This window comes from Melanotaenia boesemani, chromosome 7 (assembly GCF_017639745.1).
Source record: "Melanotaenia boesemani isolate fMelBoe1 chromosome 7, fMelBoe1.pri, whole genome shotgun sequence".
Lineage (NCBI taxonomy): Eukaryota > Metazoa > Chordata > Actinopteri > Atheriniformes > Melanotaeniidae > Melanotaenia > Melanotaenia boesemani.
This window is the reverse complement of record NC_055688.1, coordinates 37,046,576-37,074,189: the sequence shown is the minus strand read 5'-3', so window position 1 is coordinate 37,074,189 and position 27,614 is coordinate 37,046,576.

Here is a 27,614-nt window from a genome sequence, read left to right as displayed (position 1 = left end):
AAATCCTATATCTCGATATTTTTTACCTGAATCATGATATACGATATATATCTCAATATATATATATATATATATATATATATATATATATATGTATATATATTGGTCAAGTAACCAAAGAGACAGTTCTAATTTACAGCCATCAGTGCTAAATACACTTTTATTAAGGATTGGCAGAAAATGTGCATTAAAACAGTTGACTGAAATTAAAGTAGCTTTATAATAAATTAAATGCTCCTAAAACAAAATGAACGAAGAATACTTTTCAATGACCATAACAAAAATACAGCTGTGCAAAAAACAAAAGAAAAGATGCTTTTAACTCAAAATAAGCTATCTTGATATAAACGATATTCCCTCCTTCTATATTGCGTCTGATAAAGTTTCGATATATTTGAAAAGCTCGATATATCGCCCAGTCCTAGTTAAAACTAAATTAAACTGACAAATCCCTTCTATCATATACTCAAAAGTAAGGCTAGTAAGTCTGACCCAGGTATTGAAATCCTGAAAGCAACAGAGGGTTAAAGCATGCGAAGGAAAAAACAAAAACAAAAAAAAAAAAAAAAAAACAATATCGTCTAAATCAATAAAACCACAAAATAGGCTAAATCTCTAACCTGTACTAGACTTGTCCACTACACTTGGGTACTAGAGGGATCAACTGTTAGCATACAGGTGGGCGGTGTCTACTTGATTGTGTGGAAATTGGCTCGGAACAAAACAGCAGCGTGTCCTTAACCCCTCTTTTATACTGGGTGTGTGCATGCCGGCTGCACCACCGTTTTGTTCCGACCTCCATGGTGCGCCAATTTTTACCAGGAGCCTGTCAGGTGTGGAGCGCCCGCGAGCGCAGTCCACCTATATTTTGAAAAATACTGGAAGCTTTTACGCAGCTTGCATGTCTGATTTGCGTGCGTGAAGCATCCAAAATAGACTGGGCATGTAAATTTAGCGGAGGGCCGCGACGATGCACTTATGAGATGCTTCTGATACGTGCTGCAGCGCCCGGTGGAAACCAAACCATGGACTAAAACAGCTGTAATGTGCCGCGCACGCACCCGGTGTAAAGGAGGATTAGTGCTGACACTCATTCACTGACATATACATGCGGCTTCCACAGCAGGAGAAACTGAGCAGCCGATACATGATACTGCACGAACACATATACAACCCCACCCAGTCTTCAGCTCCATTAGCCAACGAACAGCTGACCCACAAACGGTGAAGCCCCCCCTGCTGCCGATAAAGGCAACCTGACTGCAGTAAGCAGCTGCCCACCATGGGTACTTTCAGTAACTGCTCCATCACCTCCGCCATGATGACTAGAGGTCTATCAGGGCCACCCAGGAAGAGGGAATGCACACCGACTCCTCCCCCAGTCAGGGCTGATAGATTGCACCTGGGAGGCGCAATTTAGGGAGAAGAGGGGACAAGGCAGTGAGTCATCAGGGAGGTGTGTCTGTAGTGGTGTATGTGAGTGTGGTGCATGTGTGTGTGTAGTAGTGAGCCTGTGAACTTCCTCCCAGTTTCTTTCTCCAGTCTCTGTCACCTGATGATAGTGGGGCGACCTTGGGAGCTGATCCAGGAAAAGTCCACCGCCCGAGAGGAGAGTGGGGGGGACTGAGCACCAGTCAACATAACCTTCCAGGAGAACTTTATAATCAGCCATTCAAGGCCAGTACAGGGAGCTGAATTAGATAACAGCATTTGTTTTAGTTTCAGGCCAGAGCTGTTTCGTCTGCCTTGAGTCTCTCAGTGGTCCCACTGGCGACTCTAAATCATCCAGATTTGTGGGTCAATTTCCATCCAGCCGAGCCGACAACTTCTCCAAATTGGTATCCACCCCGCGTACGAGCTCCGGAACCACAGCCAGCTTGCCGTTCTGAGCTAGAATAGCCTCCAGTTTATGATGAAGCTCCTGCAACGCCAAAGTCTGATTGTTCATAGCTCGACACACACCGGCACAGAAATCTGGCATCTTGCCAGGGGCCGCCAACAGTGTCCAAATTTTGCGGTGTGCCAGGAAACTGCCCGCTCCAAACAGCAGACACCCAGTTATCATGAATCCGAACGTGTAGATGTCTTCAGCATCCTCGACAGACAAAGTCGACAGGCACATGACTTTCCACACTCCCCAGGAATCCATCACATATCCAGCCAAAAACGTTCCACCAGGACAAGCAGGCTCCCCTACGCCTGTTTTCCAGTTTGAATAAATTTGGTTGATTGCATTTAGGGACCAGCTGATCAAATCCATGGTTCTAGATTCTGGATTCAGAACAGAAATGTCGACAGAGGCTCAGAGATGACAAGACAAGTAGTAGGGCAGAGTGGGGAGGAGAGAGAGAGAAGAAAAGCGTATCTTAATGTTAAGTTGTGATTATTTGCTTATTATTAGCTACACGACTACATGCTCCTTTTCTTAAACTTCAACACCACTGAATTAATATCCCTTTTACATCCATTCATTATCCATTTTATTTTATCGCTCCCAGTTCATCGCTCTCTCAGCAACACACAGTAGCCTCAGGTGTCTGTCTTTCGTCCATTATAGTCACCTTTCTATGAGTCACAATATCTTTTTTTTTTGTTTTTGAAGGACATTTAAAAGGCTTTTTTGCTTTATAAAAGGACGGTAATTGACTTTGCATATCATTATTTTACAGTCAGTAACTATCATCTTAGACTTTAGCATAATTTTCTCCCAAGGGCTACAGATAGAAGTAGGATCACATCTAAAAAAAAAAAAAGAAATTAATTAAATAAATAAATAAAATGGACGATGTGGATACTTTTAGAAATATTATATATATTATCAAAAGTATTTTCTGTATCTGGAGAGGTTCCCAACCTATTACTAACACAGAGACAGAAAACCGAGGATACTCATTTAAATAAATGATTATATTATTAAATATTAAACAATCATGAACATCTCTGGAATATGAGAGAGAAAGCAAACATGGGGAGAACAAACACAGCTGCCCTGGGGTATTTCAACCTCTTCTTTCTTCTCGATTTACAAATCACTCCGATGCATTCTTCATAAATCAGTATTCGGGAAAATCAACTGGGTCCAGCCGACCCGCCTAAACAATCTGCCGGCCCACCTAAACAAGCAGCCAACCCGCCTAAACAAGCAGCCGACCCGCCTAAACAATCTGCCGGCCCTCCTATACAAGCAGCCGACCCTCCTAAACAAGCAGCTGACCCTCCTAAACAAGCAGCCAACCCGCCTAAACAAGCAGCCGAACCGTCTAAACAAGCAGCCGACCCGCCTAAACAAGCTAAGCTTTTTTCAACATTTCCTGGAGCGCAGCAGTCGATAAGACAGAAATGAAGAAGCTAGTTGCAGGTTAATTGTAGGAGACATGCTCCCCCTGTCGACTACTGAATCGCCCAGGTTTAGAAAAATACTTGATATAATGATGATGAGACAAGTGTGGCCATTTCTTCCACAGACAGGGATGTTGTTCTTGTGGTTTTAAAGCCATTTTGTTTACATTACACAGTAAATACTCTGCAGACAGGCAGCAATGTTTGTCCATGTCTACACGGTGGATTAAGAAATGATAAAGTAAAGTAATAAGTAGTGGCGTTACTTTTCAAATGCAGTAACGAGTAAAGTAATTTCATTACAGTTTTCATAATGACTTTAAATTACTACCCCAACACTGACTAAAATATTTATGTTCATGGGAAACACTCATCTTCTGATAAACTTGGAGTTTAATTGCCCATATTGTTTTACCTTTGGCATATTTTCATAGAGATGAGGTGAGATGAGGTGAGATAAGATGAAATGAGGTGCGTATCAAATATGAATGAAAATCTGTGAAATTGGCACATAAATGAACTCAGTTCAGTTTAAAACTTTTGGTGTCACCAGCAGCTGCCCTGATACTGTTATTGATCCCGCCAACTTGTCAGCTCATCAGTTGATCTCATCTCTGCCTCCTGCTTCCACAGAGTTTTTCTTACTATGACTGTGCTGAAAAACTATTGAAGTTACACAAAACTGCTTCTGTGGATAACTAGAGAAATTTATCCAACAAAACATGAGCAGAAGAATTGTGTGAATAACAACATCCACCCTAAATGTTTTGTATGAATTAAAAGGTATGTAGCAGCCAGGTGATGCTAATCAAATGCACGATTATCAAACTGTCAGCAGATGTGAGCACCATTATAAATCTGAAGCATTGAGATGTCTCTTAACAAGTAGGAAAGGTTTTTTATGTAGCTATCAGTCTGGGAAGGGTTATAAAGTCATTTCTAATCTATTCAGTCAAACATTCTACAGTGAGAAACATAATTAGTGCATAAGGGTGCACAATATTTAAACTAATTCAAAGTAATTTAATTATTCAATATGTTACTGATTACTGTACGTTAGAACCCGATAGTGGCATCTGGCACTCTGGGACATTCATGAGGACATGATGGAGGTCAGGTTGGAACAAGTCACCACTAAATATCTTGTGTGTCTACCATCTGAATCCCGTAGACCAGGGCTACTCAATTCGGTCCTACGAGAGCCGCAATCCAGCAGGTTTTCCATATATTCCTGCACCAACACACCTGAGTCAAATTAATGAGTCATTGTGTAGAACCTGATTGGCTGTTAGAGCCACCTAATTTGACTCAGGTGTGTTGGTGCAGGGATACATGGAAAACCTGCTGGATTGCGGCCCTCGTAGGACCGAATTGAGTAGCCCTGCTGTAGAGCAACACATCTTGTGATCACGCTGACAAGGTTTTTGTCTGGTAGTGAACATTCGGCTGTGTAGCAACGGCCCAGTAGGACGTCCATGTATCCAGCACACCAGTTACACGCTGCCGCATGACTTCCAACATGTGGAATGGTGCGTTTGAAGAAATTAGACATTTAGATTAGCAGCCTTTTGTTGTCTCCCGCTTGGGGGGGTCGGAGTACAGTTCACGCTGTTTAAGCTGAGTGTGGACATGCACACCTGTGTTGAAGGTGGAATCTGCATCACTGAGCACACTCACTGGCTGACAGACACAAATTTTGTTTACGAATCAAGAGGAATAATCATTCTGTGCATTTCAGGCAATATCGTCTCAGTTAGGGTGGCCCATTTCATGTCACATAAAGCATTTTCTGCTCTCAGAAGAATTAAGCTCTGACTTGTTGAACAACACGTTAACAGTGTGGGTTTGCATACGAGAATTCTTGTTCGGTTGTTCACTTCTGGTGCTTCCTCGGTGTGGGAAAAGCTTGACAGTAGTTGTGTCACACTGCTGTCTCTTTCTGCACGATATGAGTGTATGAGCCCCTATTCAACTCCAGAGACTGCAGACTTTGAATTTGTGTGTGTGTGTTTGTGTGTGTGTGTGCGCGCATTGTGGCATTCTTGTTATACCTGCCTGGAAGGACTGTGTCTTGAAAATAGACACACTGCAAGCTTAAATAGCTCTGTCTCTCTACCTTATATCACCTGGTTGTCTGTGGCATGTTTAGATGTGTGAGGTTCTGCGGTGTTAGTCCAGGGTACTAAAATAGCTTTACTTAATCCCCCAGGTTACAACAGCTGTCACCATACTTTATATCACCTGAGCCAGGAAAGAACAGAAGCTGGGAATGAAATATAGAGAGAAAAGCAGATGGGAAAGAAGATGATAGTCGGGGATGAAGGTTTTGGGAGAAAGTCATGCTGAAGAATAAACCTCAAATACAAGTAAACAAAGAAGAAATAACAAGCAGGAAGTGAACAAACTGATTCCTTTGCTTTCTCGTTGCAGGACAGTCAATCAGTCACTCAATCCTTTTGAACAGCAAATCATCATCAATTATTTACCATCAGCTCTTGTACTTTCCACCAGCTCTTGTACTTTCCACCACAAATGACAGGCTTATTTCAGAGCCCTGTAATCACACGTCTCCTCTGCCATCTGGGGATGAAAGCGTTGCAGGCATATTGCATCTGAAGCCACTGTATGCTGGGACGCCATCTCCATTGCTGATCCATGGACATCTGAAGGGACACTGAGGTCTCGGCTTTAAAATATCTGAAACTACCTGCAGAAAGGCAGTTTTTACAGTCACACCAATATGCCCACATAGCTGACCTGTTTGTTATTTCTTGGAACATAGAAAGGCTAAAGGACATACTGTATATTATTTTATTATTTGTACTGGAGTCTTAAAATGCTGTGTTGCATGTTTTTCTTATTGTATCTGATAACTTAATTCAATACTATTTTAGTTTTAGCTCTGTCAGACCCGTTTAGGTCCGTTTTTTACAAATGATGTGGTTCTGTTGTCTTCATCAGGCTGTGATCTCCAACTGTCACTGGAGCAACTGTGAAGAAGTTGGGAAGAAAATTAGCACCTCCAAATCTGAGACTATGGTCCTCAGCCAGAAATGCATTGATTGTCCTCTAAGCGTTGGGAATGAGGTCCTGTCCCATGTGGAGGAGTTCAAGTATCTCTGGGTCTTGATCATGAGTAAGGGACGGGTGGAACAGGAGCTCCACTGGTGGATTTGTTGGTTGATCTATGGTCTTACCTGCACCAGTGGTCATGGGCTGAGGTTAGCGACTGATTGAACAAGAATCATGAATACAAGCAGCCAAAATAAGTTTCCTCCGCAGGGTTTCTGGGCTCTCTCTTTGAGCTAGGGCGAGACGCTCAGTCATCCAGGTGGGCTCGTAGTACAACTGCTGCTCACCCACATCCAAAGGAGCCAGATGAGGCGCCTCGGGCATCTGCTTAAGATGCCTCCCTGGAGAGGTTTTCCAAGACCCTGAATATGCTGGAAGGGCCAAGTCTCTTAGCTCGCCTGGTAACTCCTCGGGATTCCCTCAGGGGAGGTGGAAGACTTCTGGGACGTCTGGGACTCTGCTTAGGCTGCTGCCCTTGGAACTCAACCCTGGATAAATGTAAGAAGATGGATGGATAGATGGACAGGTTATACTTCTTAAAATGAGAGGATTTCCTTCAGCCAGATTAAAATGGCCCAGTTGTCATCAGTGGTGCCTCACAGCTCTACCAGACAGTTACAGTAATTAGGTACATACATTTAAACGACTCTTCGCATCTTTTGCAGAGATTTCTGCTTCTTTTTTTTTTTTTTTGCTCTCAACTGTATCATTTTTTTCTCATAAATTTCTTAAATTTGTGCCAGTGTATAGGTATTGACTATTTCAGATTAATGGTCAAGTTAATTATCTAAGTGGTAACATGACGGGTGTGCAGCTTAATTTTTGCAACCTAGCAAAAGTACATCGCTTTAGCATGCTTAACTTTGCAAGGATTTCAGGATGGTCAACATATTTTGTTCAACTTCGTGTCCATGTGCATTGGTAGTTATCTTATAATATAATATAATAATATGTTTATTATAATAATATTATATAAAAAATATTATATTTTTTATTATTATGAAATTGCGCACATGGACATTTTTTTACGTATTTTGTTTTTCAGCTATTTAAATCCAAACATTCTGGTTTATTTGGTTTAATTGTGGCTTAATTCAGGAGGTTTTTATTGAAAATTTGTATTTATGTTGTTGACAGATATTCTTTTTTTCTGTCCTGATTGTCCTGATTTATGAATATGGAGTATTTAAATGATTGTAATGTTACTATTTCAGGGTTTTATTTATTTATGTATTACATATAGATGGTCTGCTTCAATGTTTAATTGACACTGTCTGTTGTATGACATTATCTTTCTGCAAAACAAATCTACCTACTGGTACGAAGTAATATGATCTAACCCTCTTTGACCCTGTAGTCCATCTCTGAAGGTTGAAAAAAATTTGCTATGTTAATATGAGTGAAAAACAAAACAAAAACAATTAAATTAAGAAGATTCAGACTATAATCAAGTGAAATACTTTAAAGTTTAGATTGGTGAAAAACATCTTAAACCAACTTGTGAAAAAACTTGATTCAAGACCCTTCTTAAAGCAAAAATAAACTAACAAATGAAGCAACAAGATGTTGATTGTTAATTCAAGAACAGTTAATAGTTCATTCTACCATCAGTCTGTTCGAACGCCACCAAACATTCGTACACCTGAATGAAGGTGAAGTGGTTCTTTCATTGTCAGCAGGATGAAGAGGGAATTGAACCCGCATCTTTCTAGACAACCAGCTCTGCCACCTGAGCCACTGCCATGTGCAATCCCGTGCTACCAGTTCTTAAATTCTTGTTTATTTTCTCTTGCTTTAGTGTATTTTATCTCAAAGCGAGAATAAAAATAAGCATCAACAGGAGGTTGATTGTACTTGATAAAATGATTTGGAATGATCCTTTCACCTCTTTTTTTTTAAGATATTTCTAACTTTTCTAAAGTCTGGATATTTTTTTCTTCTTTCGGGAAATCTTACCAAATGTTTTTTTTTTTTTCTTCTTCTTTTCTTTATACTATGACAAATAGTCAGGTTTAAAAAAACAAGAAAAAAGAAAAAAAAATAGAATATATGTTGTTCAAATAATAAAAAATATCACAACAAGAATTTCCAAAACAAGTGAAAATATTTATCTTCACAGTGTTTTATCTCTGAAAAAAGTCAATTTTTACTGATACAAATACAATGTATGAGACTCACTTTCTTGTTTGCTTGAAATAAGAAATTCTTACTTGGAAAAGTAATTTTTCACTTACTGTAGTCTTGGTCTGTAATTATGGATATTTTTGTTTCAGGCTACTTCATAATAAATAATAAAATCTCAGTTACAAGCAAGACAATAATAATAATAGTAATACATTTTATTTAAAAAACGCCTTTCAAAACAAGGATACTTTACAGAAGAACATTAAAATGGTTAAAAAAATGTAAGTAAAGTACAAAACAAAACAAAACAGAACAGTTCAACATAGAGATGGTGAGTGTGTGATTAGATGACGTAAGACTGTCTGAACAAATGTGTTTTGAGTTGTGATTTGAAGAGTTGAACAAAGTCTATGGTATGGATATCGGGGGGAAGAAAGTTCCAGAGGTGGGGAGCTGAATGCTCTGCTCCCCATGGTGACGAAGCGGGCAGGGGGGACAAGAAGCTGGAGAGAGGAGGAGGAGCGAAGTGAATGGACCGGAGTAGCAGGGTGCAGGAGATCAGATATATATGGTGGGGCCAGATTGTGGAATACTTTGAATGTGATGAGGAGAATTTTGAATTTTTCTTCATTCTTTGTTTTACGGGGAGCCAGTGAAGTCGTTGTAAGATGGTAGTGATATGGTGAGTAGTAGGGGTCTGTGTAATGATGCATGCTGCAAAGTTTTGAAGGAGCTGCAGTTTCTGGAGGGATTAGTTGGGGAGACCATATTGTTACCTCCCAAATCAATCTGGGAGGTAACAATATGTGGACGAGGACGGCAGTGGTGTGGGGGGTGAGAGAGGGGTGGAGACGAAAAATGTTTCTCAAGTGAAAATATGCAGACCGGGTGACACTGTTAATGTGGGAGTGAAAGGAAAGAGTGCTGTCGAGGACGACACCCAGACTCTTTACCTGAGGGGAGGGAAGGACAGTTGAGTTGTTTATGGAAATGGGAAAATGCTGGATTTGGAGAGAGTGTGGGGCGAGCCTACCAGGAGGACTTCTGTTTTAGAACTGCTGAGTTTGAGGTATTTGGATGAAAACCAAGAATGAATTTCTTGTATGCAGGTGATGAGGGAGGTTGGTGGAAGTGAAGAGGATGGTTTGGTAGAGAGGTAGAGCTGTGTATCGTCCGCATAGCAATGAAAATTAATATTGTGTCTGCGAAAAATGTAACCAAGTGGAAGAATGCAGATAATGAAAAGGAGGGGTCCCAGGACTGAGCCCTGGGACACACCAGCAGAGACAGGAAAGAGTTTGATTCATGAGATTTAAGTTGAATGAATTGTGTGTGGCAAGAAAGGTCAGAAGTGAACCAGGCAAGGGGGGTGTGAGTGATGCTGATGGATGACAGTCTGTTAAGGAGAATGCTGTGAGAGATGGTGTGAAATGCTGCTGTGAGGTCAAGAAGGAGGAGAATGGATAGTAAACCAGAATCTGAAGCGAGTGCTGTTTCAGTACTGTGAAGGGGACGGAAACTGGATTGAAACTGCTCATAAATATTGTTGGTGATAAGATTGTTATGAAGTTGAGAAGCAACAGACTTTTCAAGAATTTTGGAAATCAAGGGTAAATTGGAAATTGGACAAAGGTTATTGAAATTCGTGGGGTCCAAGCCAGACTTTTCCAAGATAGGTGTGACTGTAGCGGTTTTGAGAGCAAGAGGGACGGTTCCAGAGATTAGGGAGGAGTAATAATGTTGGTGATGAGGGGAGCAAGTGAGGAGAGGCAGGTTTTAACAAGAGCTGTAGGGACTGGATCAAGCTGACAAGTAGAGGCTTTGTATTTGTGGATAAATTAAGAGATAGCTTGGACGGAGGGGAGGGTACAGCTGGAGAATGTGGTTACGGGGGATGAGTAGGGGGCGGTGAAGTCCACTCCAGAGACTGCAGCTCCCCACGAGGACAGGTGTTGGTGAATGTCAGAGATTTTGAAGACAAAGACAGACATATGTGAGTTACAAGACAAGACAAATGTCTTCTTGAGATAATTAAGGATCAAAACCCTTCAAATAAATAAAATACTCTAACTTAAAACTTTTTTTGTACTAACAGAATTAACCAGATCTGATCCCTGACCCAAGTCCTCAAGGCCACTATCCTGCAGGTATGAATGCTTCTCTGCTACAACACCTGATTTAGGTTAAATGGATCTCTAACAATCTCTGCACAAGTCTGCCATTAATTAGAGTCAGGTGTGTTGAGCAGGGAAACCTGGAAGGTCTGCAGGACAGTGGTACTCAAGGACCGGAGCTGGGGACCCTGGTCTAAGATATTTCAAGTTAGATTTCAGTTTTTGGTGAATTGGCATGGTTAGGTCCTGAAACAAATTTTACCTGTACAATTTGGTGTGAATGGTGTGATGTAAAACAGTTAAGCATGTAAATGAACTAATTTTAAGATTTAGTAACTAAGTAAGAAATAAAAGACATAATTAATAATTTCACACATTCTCCTCTTGCCAGTATATCACTCCTCTCAAAACAAGCTCAAAAAGACTTTGTGAATGATTGTGAGATTGTAAGACTTGGTTAGATGGACCGGTACACCAAAAATCTCGCTTTGAACATTCTGTGTGAAAGGGGCTGTTTTTGAGCTGGAAATGATTCACTTTCTGGTCACTTCCAGTCCTTTTCATTACTTTCAGCAGCGGATAAAGTTGAAAAAAGTTGATGTTGTTCTCATCTGTCCAGACAACTCTTCAGAAATTTTTCATTTATTTCTTGTAAAACTACAACCTGGCCTGTGGATTCTTGCTGAGTTTTGCATCTTAGATATAGGTACTGAAATTCTGCTGTCAGTGCTGGAAGATTTTCATTCATACACACACACCAGCATTTAAATATACACACTCAGCTTGTGTTTGGTCCACTGTGCTTTGACAGACATCAACTATCAAGTGAACTACTGGTGTGAGTTCTGAAGAAAGGCATCAACTGGTATGGTCCGTGCAGGGTTTCAGGCTGATAGATTGCCAGGGATGCATCAAGTGAGATGTCTCCAAGCTAAAATTACAGTAAAGATACCGATTCAGAAAATATCATTGTTTCCATGTGAATCATATTATTATTTTAAAAAAAAAGAATGACTGACTCGAGTTGGTAAAATCTGCTCTAACCTACATGTCTGACATACGAGTCGGGGGTTAAGTTGGAAGAATTAACGACAAAGTAGACATGCCACAGTTAAAATATTATCTTTCTGATCCCTGTTTTGACATTTTTTTTACAACTTCAACACAAGCATTTTTGCGAAGAAAAACTATGATACTAAGATTTAAGATGGGCATACAAAAGAGCCTTTTTTTCTTTTTTAATTACAAGTTTCAAACTTGCAGCACAAATCAAATCCCAACATCCCCTAATTCATAACACAGCAAGTCAAGCTCTGGATTGTGCCACAGTGCATCTGCACTGCTGATTACAGCTTCAGAAAGATTCCTCCTGCAAGTTAAAAAGTTTGACTGCATGTTTAAAAGGGGGAAGCAAAAAAAAAAAAAAAAAAGAAAAATCCAACAAATATGTATGTGTGGCAAAGAGAAACCAGGTACAAGTCTACTGAGGGGCATTTTCAGGTATTTACAGGCTGTGAAAGTGTTTTTAAGCTTTCCAACCACGAGTAGCACATGAGCATCTAAAAATATTTGAATATTCTGTGGAGGATCGTCGCCTTCCAGGGCTGTCAGGTAAATACACTGTGTCTTCTTCTTTGAAATGGAGGATGGAAAAACGTGTCCTGGTCTGTCTCCATCTCAGCAACAAAATGCAGACGGTACGTCACATATTGTTCTTATTCCTCTCATCTTACTGGTTTTGCACATTGTGTTAGGACGTATCAGTCTCGGCACTGTGACTTTGTCAACGGTTTTTACTTGTATGAAGCTGCTCTTCTGCCTTTTGTTGCTGGTTGATCAAACTTGGTTTGAGATTTTGTTCTGTGACTTTGTAACTGTGCTATACTGGCATATCATTGGAAAAGACAGGGATAGAAAACTTACTTAAATTCAAGTCCAACCTTGAGACTGGTATTTTTCTTTTACATTTTTTCTGTCTTGGCTTTAATATACTTTCCTCCACAAATGTACTACTTCATAACCCATCAGAAGTATTTGATCAAGGTTATGAAAACATCAAGGTATGGTATTAAAATAGCTGTTTTTTAGTTTTGCATAAAGTTTCAAATGCATTTCCAATGTTGAAAATATGATAATTATCCAATTCTGGAAACCCGACACATTTAAAATGAAAATCCGTTACACCAACTCAGGCTCTTGACCGAGCAGCATGTGGGACAAGCTGGAAATGAGAATGTACTGGTTGCTAGTTGCCAGTTTTGACAAGATACTCCTGATTTGATTCTCCTGACTGAGTCTCAGATAGAGTAAAGTTAAATCCCAGTTTTCTAATCCATGCACAAGCAACAACTGGACTAGGTGATATTTGGTGTTTAAGATGGTATGTTCCTGGTTCAGCAGTATATCTGCAGCAAATGATCCACAAAGGGGCGTTATCTGTACCATTTTCTCTCAGACCTCAGAGTCCACTCTTGTTAATTTTTTTTTTCACTACAGTGTGCCTCATGGAAGATAATCTATTAGTTTTCTCAATAAAACAGTTACAGTTTTGCTGTAACCATTTGATATTTTTGGGCACCAAGATTGCACCTCTAATGTGTTGGTTTTAGGACTTAGTAGATAGTAGATTATCCTAGTGTGAATGCTCCCTAAAGCCTGATACACACATAATGATTCTTTTGATCTTATGAGAATTTTTATCTGGTCGAGACCTCACACACGAAGATAGAAAATTAGGCATTTAACAGTGTTGATCGTACTGTGTGTGGTGGCTCCAATAATCTCATCACAGAACAACACACACATAACGATTCTGATCTAGAATCTAGTCCTCCGAGCCAGAAATCTGGTGTGATCAAACACCAACAAAAACGAAGAAGAAGAACCATGGCAACAACTGGAAAACACAACACCCAGCATGACAGAGGACATACATGGCGAAGTAATGATGGTGGTCTTCCAACTATTGTTAAGAGAAAAATCCCAAACGGAAAAAGATAACAGACTGGAGACGGTGTGAACACGGACTTTATATACTTCCTTGTTTGTCAGCCAGCTCGCTCTCTGATAGGCTACATTTCGTGCCACGTCACCATCCACACAGTCACAATTCATGAGTCGTTAGGCTTTCCTCACACATATGACGATATCGGGTTGTAAATATTGAACATGTTTAATATGTCCAATTCTCGGCTATGGCCCGTTTCGGAGTAGATTTTTGGGACAAATCTGCTTGTAACACACCTCATAACTGAACAGAAAAATCTTGTAAGACTCAAGATAATCGGACGTTTGCTGTCCTTGGTTGGGAAGAGGCAAAATCTGGATAAAAACACCCGATAGTCCTTATGTGTGTACCAGGCTTAAGGCCCCTTAAAATATGGTGCTGAGAGCGACGTAATGGAAATGAGAGTACACCTCAACCAATCCAAAAAGTTGAAAATCGTCTCTGAAAGTACATCTGTGTAGTAGAAGGTGTCATTTAATGTAGTTTTCCCCGGATCATAAACCTTGCAAAGGATGGAAAAAAAAAAAAAAAATAGCTGGTTCCCTTTTCTGGTGGAACCACACGTCTATGTTGCTGGTGGCTACAGAACATATGGACTTCATCATCTTCCATCTTCTTCATCTTAGCTAAACAAAATGTCTCAGTAATACTTAATCTCAGTGGTTTACAAAGCTTGTGATTCCCTGAGGCAGACTTAATAAAAGTTCTCTAAACGTCAGGTGTGACTCTAGAGAAAGAAAAAGGAAATCTTGCATACTGCCATTTGATGGATAAAACATGTACTGCAAATGAAATTGGCATTTTCAAACCATGCAACCACCGGAAATACTAATGAAGCTGAATAATAGTTTCTATGTGCAACCAAAAGCAATTTAAAGGAAATAAATAAGCCCTGAAATGTGTGAATACATAAACAGCTCTTTCCTAGACGTGAAAGATCTTCCTAACTGAAATTAATTGCCAGGCAGCTGCAGAAGGTAGAGTGAAACCCTCGAAGTGTGTGTCCACAGTGGCTTCAGGTAACAGGGACCTGACATTCTAGAAAGTTCAGAGGCATCTTAATGAGATTGAGGTCTGTGCACAAGACCAGTGGGACAAGGAAGGAGCGATACGCACACACACATGTAATAACACACATGCACATACACTCAGTGGACAAAGGTGTGGCTCTAAAGATACAAGATGAACAACGAAACCGTTCTTATTGTTCAGTGTGATTCAACACCTCAGACCAGCACACAGCTCTGTGCACACAAGCAATCCAAACGTATCACATGATGCTGGAGGAAGCACAGGTGATCGGCTCAGCTATCTTTTGATCTACTTCCACTGCAACCAGTGGCTATCAATTAAACAGCAGCTTCACAGATCAAATGTTGTCTTTTTGGTTGGTTGTGTTTATGTGAGGCTCTGACTGCTTAGCGTTTGAACATGTATCAGGTGGATCGTGTAGAAACCTGCGGCCTGCTTGTGGTTTTGCAGAACAACCTGATGACAATTTAATGAATTAATTTAAGTTTATGGGTTCCTTGTTGTTGGATCATGTTTAGCTTGTAGCCGGTGAAACAGGGCCAAAAAGCAGTGACCTAAAAATAACAAAAGGCCCTGATGTCCTGGCACGGAGCTGCAGCTCTCATGTTGTATTGCTCCGGATTAAATGATTAAAGGTTGTAGGTAAAGCGATCACATTAAAGGTGAATAACTATAGCGAACTGAAAAATTCATTCCTAATGTGTTCCTGCTGCTGCCTCCCTTTCATCCTGATAAGTCATTTAAATGACAGAATTTGGAAGGCTTTTTGGCTGAGAAGCTAAGCTAGCAGCTTTTCAATGGGCTAATTTTCACCACCTATAAAACAAGTCAGACCTAAACACCCTGACTGTTGCCTTCTACAGACAGCCAGGCCTTCCAGATGAAGATTTCATTCATGAATTTATCTAACAAGCTTTAACATGCAACTTGGCAAACATAAACCCTTTACCATAGCAAGTCTGCCAGAGCATATTTTTCATATTTTTACATGCTGTAATACCATTTTATTAGCATTTTAATTAGCTGTATATCAGTATTTCTCATATTTTAATATGTTTATAATAAGTCCATACTCATATGTTTCTAAAAGGTGTTTGTTTACACCAGAAATCCCAGTTTCTTCTACAGCTGTTTCTGGTAAATCAGACAGCGGTAAAATTCTGCACGTTATAATTTATTCTGTTCAAACTTGCATTGCATGTGAATGCCCGTCCTGATCGGAACAGCGGGGCAGGTCTGATCGGAGCTGTAACCAGATTAAAGAGATTTAGTGCACGTAAACATGACTATTTTCTTTGTAAACTAACAATATTTTCAATAAAGGTTCCTTGCATTTAGAATAAGACATTATTCTTTCATTTCTGCTTAATTTCTGAGACCTGGTGAGAACATCCCCACACCATGATACTACCACCTCTGCTTCACTGTATTACTGGTATTTTTTGAGACAATGAGGCATAACGTGCCTGCATGCTTTCTTTTTCTCTGTGAACTCTTGCATAGCCAAACTTTGTGAGGTGAAATTTAAAAAAAACACACACCTTCCTGTTTATGCTGTGAAGCTGTCAACGAACGTCTTTATCATTTCTCTGTTTCATCCCGTTCTTGCCTGATTTGTGAGTTCTGGTGGTTTGCCCTTTCTTTGCATGTTTGCTGTAATGTCATATTTATTTTTTTATTTTATTTTTCATTTACAAAATTAGGTAAAAAATGTCCTTATTGAACTTTTGCATAAGCTTCTTGTGGTTTGATCTGCAGTTTCTTTCCTTTCGGTTTTTCCCTTTAGGGGTCACCACAGCGAATCAGCCGCAGTTTAAAGCCTGTAAAGAGCTTTGCAGCGGTTTTTCAATCCATTAAGTGTTTGCATCAGCATTTGGGCCGTAACTGTGACAGGAAATCTTAATTTTTCATGAAAACTGAAAAAGTATGAAAGTGAATCCACAGCATTTTAAATGAAAAGAGTGACTCTTCAATCAAACATTAAGCCGGATGACGGTTAATGCTGATATGTGTCTTAAAGTCTGAAAAGCACTGACGGCCATAATCTGAGGTGCAGTTAATGGCTGATTTGTAGGCAGATAACTCTAATGAACTCCTTCCCTGCAGCAGAGGGAACTCTTGATCTGCCTTTACTGTAGCAGGTCCTGCTGAGAACCAGTTTCATCATAGTGGTGAACAGTTTTTGTGACTTCATTTGAAGAAACTTTTAAAGTCATGGGTCACAAGGTAACTCAGCTGGTTAAGTAGATGCTCTGCATTTAAATGCTGTTGTAGCAGGTGGGGTTTAAAGTCCGGGCCTGCTGGTCCCTCCTCCCTCCCAGCTAGACACTTAAAATGTTTTAAATTTTCTGGGCTGACTGAGTCGGATGTTGTAAAGTACAAAGGACCCTTGGTTTCCTCTGAAAGGTCGACTGAATTTGATTAATTGCTGTTTTGGGTTGTTTGCAGATGAATTTTTAAATGGAAACCATTCCACAACGTGGTTCCTTAACAGCAGTGTTTGAAGGTGTGTGAAGGCAAACGATCGCTGCTAAAACTTTTTATCCAGTTTGTTTCACACATTTTCTCACTGGGATTTAGTCACTTCACAGTTTTGTTTTATCCCAAAAATATGCTGCAATGGATTTATAGGGACTCAATGTGCACAGACTTCTGTCAGTAAATGTACATTTTTTAATCAAACAGACAAACTACCAAGGTCATTGTAGGCACAAAATGTGTAATGCACTAATTTGTTCACAAATGTCTCCAAAGTTACATTGATTTGATTTGTCAAAGGTCAGAGTATAAAAGCTGACTTAAAGTTGGAAACAACACTATTCATATGCTGCTATTACACCAAAAGAAGCATGTTTTCAGAACACAAATACACTCGCAAACTCAAACCAGTCACATCTTTTCCAGTAGTATTGTTTCTCCCCTGTCCTCTTTAGGCATTGTACTCCAAGGGGACAACTAATATGAAGGAATGGCAGAGACCACAGCCTCCAGGCAGCTACGCTTTCTTGCAGGCTGGCAGGCTGATCTTGTCTCTTTTTGTCCACAAGTTGTTGCTGTCAGTTTAGGAGTTATATATATATATATATCCTCCTGAGACCCGGCAGAAAGTTTTTCTTTTTTAATCTTTTTATGACAGTATTGTGGTCACAAGAAACATGTTGCAACATTTTTTTTTCAAAAACAATGTTTATTATGTTTTGCTTAATACACATTGTTATGGTGCAGTGATAATAGTGTATTATTATTTGTATGGATTTTTAAAAACATCCTTTCATTTAATGACCACTTAACAAGATTAAGACAGTAAATGAAGAAACATGAAAAACATGAAAATGGAAATTCCCTCCATTTTGAAAAGACACTGCATGTGCTGTGTTGGCCACACCCCCACAACAGGGGCATCAGAAGAGAGTTCAAGATGTTTTCTTAAAGGAAAAGTATTAATCACATACATACTATAAACAATGCTTGACTTAGAGGTCTGAGACTCATGTCCTTCACAGAGGACAAAAATGAATTGTTGGGTCTCAGGAGGATATGTATATATATATATATATATAAACAGCTTACAAATTAATTAATGATTATTAATCTGAAATCTGCCCGTTTTTACTGTGTTGTATAAACAGAAGGAGCAAACCAATGCTTACTTGGGGTTTTCTTTTTTTACATTAGATGACTACGTGAAAAGTTTAAACTGTGGGGAAAGTGTGTGTGTTAACCCTCCTTACCAGTAAAATGTGGGTGTTAAAGCATATTCATCTCCCATGGGTGTGATGCCCTAAAATCCATACATAGAGCCAGTCGACAAGGTCTACAAAGAATAGACCACAGGGCGGGAAACACAGCTTGCCTCTTTCCCTCTTCATCTGGTTCATAAATGATTAAGAGGACATTGATATGCATGGCAGGGCTCTGCTCCTGCTTCATTCATATTCACTCAGGGGTACAGCACCAAGGTTTTGGGGGTTAGATGGGTGGAGGAGCACAGAGACAAATACATGTGTAATGACCTGGCCAGTGTGTGTTTGCATGTATGCAGGTACAGGATCGGTATACAGTAAATCTAATGCATGAGCTCCCAGCTACACTGAGCCACAGAAATGAATGATTAACAACCACTGATTCTCCTGTCTGTATGACTGGCATAATCTACATTTAAAATAAGCATGCTGGTTCTCTTGGATCCATAGATCAACTTGGCAGAAGTCACATGTTTCATCATTTTAATTTAGTGAAGTTTGCTTATTATTCAGCGTTCTTGCTGAATAAAGGGAAATGGTAGATCAGTGCATATAAGCTCAGTGATTATTTACCTGTTCAGATACCTTGTATGCTTCATTTACCTTGTGAGGCTGCTGGATTCCCATCTGGAATGATGAATAATAATAAAAAATAATAATGGATTAGATTTATAATTCACCTTTCTGCTGACAGCACTCAAAGCGCTCACAGTGACTCCAATTGTTCATTCAGACCACATTTGTACCTGGTGATGGTACCCTACATGTGTAGCACCAGCCGCCCAGGGGCAAACTGACGGAAACATGGCAGCCAATCCACACAACGGCCTCTCCAACACCACAAACGATGAAATCGTTGTTTTATTTTGCAGTTTTTGGTCAGTGTCCCAAGCCAGCAGCTACTGGTGGGTTTAAGTGTGTGACAACAGTGTTGAAAACAAATCTAGTAGCTGCTTATTGTACCAGTTATAACTGGAAACCATTTTAATGTTGAGACAGACTCTTTCTGTTTGGTATCAGCAGGGGTTAGTTTGTCCTGTTAGACTGACCTCTGATGATCTAACAGGCTGTTAAAGATGGGGACTTGTGCTACCTGACAAGTAAATTTAAAGTGTTTGCACATCTGTAGTTTTCAAGGCTGAGCTGGTTCAATGTAATGAGCCTTCACTTTTATATCTCCTAAGATGTGATTGCATTAATACACAGAATCTAAGATTTAATAAAAATCCACCTTTACTGGTTCATGGTCTGATTCTTTTTTTTTTTTTTTTTAACTTGTCCTGTCCAGCATCATAGCAGCAAAATGATAATCTGGTTGCTGTATCGTGCTGCACAAATTTGCTCTGCCAAGGGGAGGCCTATGGGTAAGGCTCCTCTTGATAATGTAATTAATTTATTTATTTATTTACTTTGAATCACGGGATCTATGTAATCTTGCTGGACCTGACCGGAGGGGACAGAAAAAGATGGAAAATAGCAAAAAAAGAGCAAAAGGGAAAGAAGAAAGGAGACAAAAAGATCACAGACAGAAGGAAAACGTCCCTTCAATCCACACCATCACCAGACAACAAACTGTTACACCTGTACATGAACACACCAGAAAATTTCCTACAACTTTTACAAAAGCAGAAACACACACACAGAAAAAAAAAAACAAACAAAAAAAAAAAAAAAAAAAAAAAAAAAACAGGACATAACAGCGATCAGATACTAACTCACAGGAAAAATACAAATTTTTTTTTTTTTTTTTTTTTCTCTCCCTCATTTTTTTTATTCTCTTCTTTTTAATAATTATCGCTTAATATTAAAAACCCACTAGACAACTCAGTGACTGTGTCAGCATGCAGAGCATGAGAAACAAGGAGTGATCAGTGATGAAGAGTGGTGAGTGAGATCATGCATCATGGTCTGATTCTAAGTGAATTCATACATTACGGCAATAAGTATATGCTGGGCATTGCTGGGGACTACATGGATCTCTTGTATTTGACTTTATCAAAGTCTTTTCAGGACATTTTAACTTGTAGAATGACCATCATCTCTCAGGGTTACAGAGTTCAGTCTGATTGGTTGTTCAGTGAAGCTGCAGTGACAACAGAAACCAATGACTAATCTCTTTATTTGTCATTGTTTCTCCAAAACAAACAGCACCTTCACAACAAAGTAACCATGCAATTATCATAACTCCAGTTAGACCAACATCACTGTGTGATGCACTGCTTCCATTTACTGTATAACTTACTTTACACCATTTTGTACTAACAAGCTGTGTCTTGGTGTAAGACCTCAGACTGTTCTTATACCTGTTTCTGGACACCAGTAGCATTACTAGCAGGTGCTGTCCTGTACTGTAATTACAGATGGAGCTCCTTTTTGCATTGCAAGCCAAAAGTTGGCAACCAACCAAGCATAGCACCAGCCAACATCATCAGTCGTCCAGCTGTGTCTGCAGTGCAGCAGCTTTAAGGATAAATAACTGCTTTGCACGTTTGGCAACTAAAAAGAGTGAATGACAGTTTTCATTTTGATGCTTAGCTACCAATACACAGTCAGCACACTCATATACTTAAAGTAATAACCTGTAGCCAAGCAGCAACCCCTTTCAATATTTCACTCTCACAGCATCTGATGTGTCATGCTGCACCTGGATCAGGACCCAGGTACCTTAGGTGACCCCTCAACTTAAGTCAGTTACACAGAAGAATGGCTAAATTGTGTTTCAGTCTAAGTAATCAGTGATCTTAAACCTCAGGTCTCATGTTTCTGAGATAACTTTCTTTGCAGCATTGTGACACTTTATTACATGTTGAGTAAATATCTACAAAATACAAGCACCGGGCTTAAAACTAAAATACTTAATTTCATAAACAACCCAGACAGCAAAAAAGATTGGCCCAAATACGGCCCAAATGTGGATTTTTGTTTGGCCCAAATGTGGCCTTGACTTACGACGTTGACTAAATGTGAGTGTAGCTACCAAAACTCACATGACCCACATGAGGCCCACAAAGAACTTGCCATTAGAAAGGCCTCCCGTATTAGGTCACTTCTGGTCCACAAAATTCTTGATATAATCCACCTCCAGGCCAGCAACTGACATCTGGACCACATGTGGCCAACAGGACACTTGCCACAATCCAAGCCAGGCTGGTGACTGACATCTGGTCCACTTCCTGCCTACACAACACTTGCTAGTGCCGCAACAGAGCCATAAATGCCAAAAGTAGCCCAGATTCGGCCCAAACACGCCTGCTATCTGGGAAGATGGACAGAAATCTGTAACATGAAGCTTTCTGACCGACTCTGAACTGGCTGTTTTAATTCTGAGCATCAGACATGGCCATACACTCTGTGTGAGACAATAAACATTGTTGAGAGATTATTATAAGTGTAATTATATTGATGTTTAAAGGCTGAAAGACTGATGCCAGTTAGATAGAAATCTTTTAACTTTAGTTCTTTAACAATTCAACTTTTAGCCTCAGATATCCAAGCAGCAGAACTGCTGGAGCCTGATTTTGTTTCTTATGATTCTTCTTTTTTCTTTTTAATGTTTTTGTGCTGAAAGGATCACATTAGAAAAAACACAAAGCTAAACATTAAAAATGTTACTTCAGACTTTCAGTATTCACAGCAGAAGTTTTCCCACTTGCAAACATTAGATGTGTGCATTTTGATGTTTTTAACACAATATAATTAGATTTTGCTCTTTTACTGTTGTTTTTATGGTGATGGAATAAAAAGTCTAGATGCTTTTAATGGCAGGTTTAATTATGCTGTCTCACTGTCTAATTGCTGAGTGGAAATAATATTTGTTTACATTTCCATAATTCAGTGTCGGCAGGCTCATGCTGTGATTCAAAGCAAAGTGTACACAGGTATGTAAAGCTGTGTAATGAGAACTTTTATGCATGTTAAGCTTGAACCTACAAAAACTGTTGTGCATGTGAGGCTTGGACTTGTTATGTAAATCACAGCCATGGAGCCACCAAGCAAAGCAGTGACATGGTAGAAATAAACCAGGGCATCATGTGTCTGAGTCTCAGAGTCAGAAAACACTGGTTTCCTCTTTTAATAGAAGGCACAGTGTGGATTCACAGCTGCGCACTGCAACAGTGTGTGTCAGAGATTCATTCTTATGCTTTTTGTTTTTATTTCCTGGTGGGTTAGACTAGCGCTGTCAGGGAACACTGTTACAATTGTGTTGGTGCTCAGAGTGCAGCCATGTTTATATGTGACCAACAATAGCTAACAACATGAATGCCTGGATGGAGGTGCAGCATGCACAGCAATGCTTTGTAAGGTGATCACAGTTCCTCATTTAACCTGTTAGAAGGCTTAAAAGAGACACATGACTCACAGATTTTCAACAACCTAAAACCATTTCCTGAGGTATTTAAGTCTGAGTGAAGCCCAAACAAATCTACACCGGGTGTGTTGCATTACTCATTCGCCTCTAACCCTAACCCGCTAGCCTCCGTGTGCTGCAGTTACTATTACAACACAGTCAAATCTATTTAAACTGTTTTGTTGTTTATTGCACTTTTATGGATGAATGTGGTCTTTTACCAAAATACGTATGCCCATAAGTATCTGGTCCACTCACAGATTTGATTGTGATGTACATGCTCTACTGTTGCAAATTGTGCACATTGTGCATTTTACTTTAGTTTTTGTTACTGTTTGTAAAAATGAGTTACAAAGAAATTTAAAATAAATTTTCTGGTTTAAAAAGGACTTTGTCCAACTTTTGTACATGTATAATTTTTAGGTATAATGTCTCTAAATACACCTCTGCATTTACAAAAATTTGTGTAAAATATATGTCTATGTCTATATGTTGTTCGGCATCATCTCTGTCATGTTCTAGATCATAATGCAGAATTCATACAGCATCATCTCACCAGCCATCTCCACATGATCACATGGTAATAAAATCTGTCATAAACCAATAGATGTTGACAAATGATGTTAAACAGCTGATATTAATGAAGAAACTGATAAAATGGATGATCTGGATAAAAACACAAAGGTCTCTTTTGTGCCCCCCTTTTTTCTGGTCAGTGCTCCTGGCCCCCCATCAGAGCTTTTCTAGACCCGCCCCTGCACAGCTGAGGTATAAACCCTGTCTACCACCAGTCAGCTACTGTGTTAGAGAAGGTCCTGCCACAAACAAAACTTTAGAGTAAATATGTGCTGGTATGAACCATGAACCGCCAGTTTCCTCCGTCTCACCTGAACGATAAACAAACGCTACAAGAGAAAAAAGCTGATCAGCTGATCACCGTCAGCCATCATGATTCACGGAGCAACAGGACAAGGAGAGGAGGAGCAGACACAGAGAAGAGAGGAAAAGAAGAAGAAGTGTGGGTGTTAAACACCATCATCTCCACGGGGCGACGCCCATGTGTTGTTTTTGTTCTCAAATCCATCCATAGAGCCATCCGGCTCATCTGCTCCATCTGACCTCTAGAGCCTCCACGACCCACCGTCATAACGGAGAAATGACGGATGTATGGGGCTCGATGTGCCGCACATGCGTTAATTGTGTTAAAAATAATAATATAATTAATTACATAAATTAGTTACCACTATGAAAGCATTATTTCTGGTAGTCCAAACATAATACAAGATACTTCTATTTTCAAAGGACAGTTCATGTTAATGAAGACTAAATACACCAAAGATGTTAAAAACAAGATAACAAAAAGTTCAGATAGAAAAATAATACATTGTCAGAATAAATATTATCTAGTACATGTATGAGTCAGTGAAACAACACACAACCAGGTGCTGGCACACACCACATACTCCTGTACAGTACACACACAAACCACTTCATACACACTATCCACACACTAACACAAACCAGGGCAGACAAATTTACTTCACATGCATTCACCAGCCAAATATAACATGTTGCCATCACTGTCCCTCCATTCCTTTGTTTTAAGCTTCTAGAGCTTAATGTCAATAGAAATTAGAAATGCACGTCTGTACTGGTAACATGAAAATATTTCTGTGGTTTTGGACAGGAGGTTAATTTTCTTCCAAGGCTCAGCCTTGCAACAAAAGCGTCATCATGGGACATTAAGCGTCTTCCTCTAGAATATACAGGACCTTCTTCAGACAGCAGAGTGACAGATGGGTGGGAAGGTTGCAAGGAAAAATACAGTCTTATAGCAGAATGCAAATGACTATAAATGATACTGTAAACTTAAAGCAGCTTTCAGGTGCTGCATGTTTTTTTATTTATTTCTGTTGAACCAGCTGCAGAGTTTAAGTTAAAATAACTGGTGAATTAACGCTAGCTTAAACTTACTGAGCGTCGGTAAATAGTGATTCAATGCTACAACATTAACTGATGAAAATGATTTAGTCTGCAGTTTTTCTTTGTGCTGTTCATGTCACCTCACTTAATATTAGTAATCAGGTCTAACATGCTGTCAAGTAGAAAATGTTTGCTTTAAAATGTCTAAGGTTGAGAGTTGCATGTAAAAAGAAATGAAGAGAAGAGAAGGAATCCAGCAGCCTTATTTAAGTGTTGTCTTTTCAAAACCATTATCCAGATTGTGGAAGCTCTGAAAAGCATTTTGTAGGATTCTAAAAAGTCACAGAAAAAAATGCAGAAAAACATAAATATATATATATATATATATATATATATGTGTGTGTGTGTGTGTGTGTGTGTGTGTGTATATTTATATATATACACACACACACACACACACACACATATATATATATATACCCTGTGTACCCATTGTAACCCTGAAACTGCTCCTCCACATTTTCAAACCCTCATGGGACTGCTCATGTAAATAAGTTGTAATTCTGGAGGAAGGTCAGGGGTGAGGTTAATAAGAGAGCTGACAGGATAATTATGACTGCATGAGTGTTTATGTATGTATTCATGTTGATAAGGACTTTTTCTGTGCTCACATCATGTTTAATAAGTTTAGAGTGCAGCATCTCTTCTCTCTGGCCTTCATCCTCAAAAGCTTTTGCTTCACAAGCAGATGTTTCTTTTTATTTACACAGAAATGCTGTAAAATAAGAAACGCTTTATATTGCTTCATGCCTCTTAAATAATGGGGCATTCCTGTAACTTTCCAACATGTTTGTTTTTAAACATCTTTCTTCTTTTAAAGACATGCTTCTTTTTCTCTGATCTGGGTTATGAAGCTAAATGTTAGTTAGCCTTTAGCTTCTCAAAAAGCTAATGTTGGTTCAGCATTTGGAGTCACACCAAAAGTTAGTCTTGACTTGCCCACCAGGAATTTTCTTATTTGAACCAGCAGACTCAACAGATATTGTTAGCATACTGGATTAGCATATTCGTCTTGTCACTTTGAGCATGTTAGCATGCTGATATGAGGATTAGGCATCACTGCCAGAGCAACCTCAAGGACACGCTTGCAAGGCGAGAAAGCAAAATAATTAGAATATTTTACCAGTCTTTTCACACTCTGTTAAAAAAAAAAAAAAAAACGCTAGAGTTGGATTCTGGGTAAAATGTAAATAATAACAGAATATAATGATTTAGTAATGACATCAACACATAATTTCTTTCAAACAGAACATGAAACTGAGACATTTTATGAGCCCATTTTGAATCTGTCAGCTCTCCAATGAATGGTAAATAATTTTAATTTTGATCGTTGTCTATACGGGAACTTTTATGAAAACAGAGACATGTTGGAGTTTAGTATGTAAAGGAGTTTAGAAGATTCTGAAAATTTTACTTTCTATTATGATGTGTGGGTTTTTGGTGTAGTTCTTGTATTATAGTCTTCTGTACTTTATCATTGAGTCATCTGTCTTCCTGTTTTATTTTGTAGAGTCTATCTGCTTTGTTTTGTTGAGGTTACTTCCTGCTCCTGATTCTGATTTAGGGATGCCAATATGATACGATTAGTTTATGGTACTTTTTCATTGATACAAATACCGATATCGATATGTCTTTGCCTTTAGAGGAAAAACATGATTGTACAGTGTGACTTAATATCTTCATTGCAAGGGCAATATGAAATATAAATAAACTCACAATTATATAATGTAACAATAATTATACTGATGAGTATATTAAACAAAAATGAGATAGAAATAATTTGAAATTATTAAATAATTAAATTACAGATTAAAATAAGATTATTCAATTTATTAAATGGAAAAAAGATGTAATTGTAATATGATGAATATAATAAAACATAATGTGCAATAACCTGCATTAAACCAGGAAAATATCAAAACAAACCCTCATCATCACAAACAGCAGCAGCATCATCATTCAGGCATCTGATAGGCTGCCATGATCATGTGATGCAGAAAGAAAACACAGTAGCTTCACAAGCAGTTATACCTAAAACTCTTAGTGAAAGCAAATGGCACGTTTTGTATCAGCAGAGTGGTAAATACAAACTCAAATCTGAAAATTTCACTGGCTGGTATTGAAATATTGGATCCAGAGTATCGATCCGCCCATCCGGATCCTAACTGTCACACCTGCTTTTTGTTTTGTAATCTGTAGACATGCTCCAGGTTTTCCTTTGTTCTAGCTATGCTGTGTCAGTTGGGTCATGTTCATTTCCAGTCAGTTGTTTTCAGTTCTTCCTTTCTTTTAGTTCTGGTATTTCCTGATGGCCGGACGAAGCCTCATGAACCCTTGAAGCTTGGTGGTTCAGAAAATGGTTCATTTCTCAAGGCTTCATGTGCACACAAGGTCACCTGCTGCCCAAAGTCAATAAAGAGGGCAACTTTAATGAAATCCACAACATGCTGCATTTTGTGTCAGTAAAGGCTGATTAAAAACAATGTAGATATAATTTGCTTCTATCAATACCAATATCAATAGAGGTGACATTTGCAGGCTGGTACTGAAACAACTTAATCTCTGATGATGCCATGTCTCAGGTGGTTGGACTCAGAAATACTCAGTTTCCCAGGGATAGGTATAAGATCTTTATTGTACAGAGTGAATAATATGATTGTGCAATCCGGTCTTTCTCCGATCAGATGTCTGTGGACACACGAGACAGATGTTAGGGAGCAGGCAGCAGATAAGGATATTGAGAGGGATTGAGATTTCATGTACCAGCTGTGGGTAATACAACGTGGGGCAGAGTGTAGGATCCAGTGACTGGAGAAAGCCCGCCGGGAGGAAAAGCGCTGAACAGAGGAGAG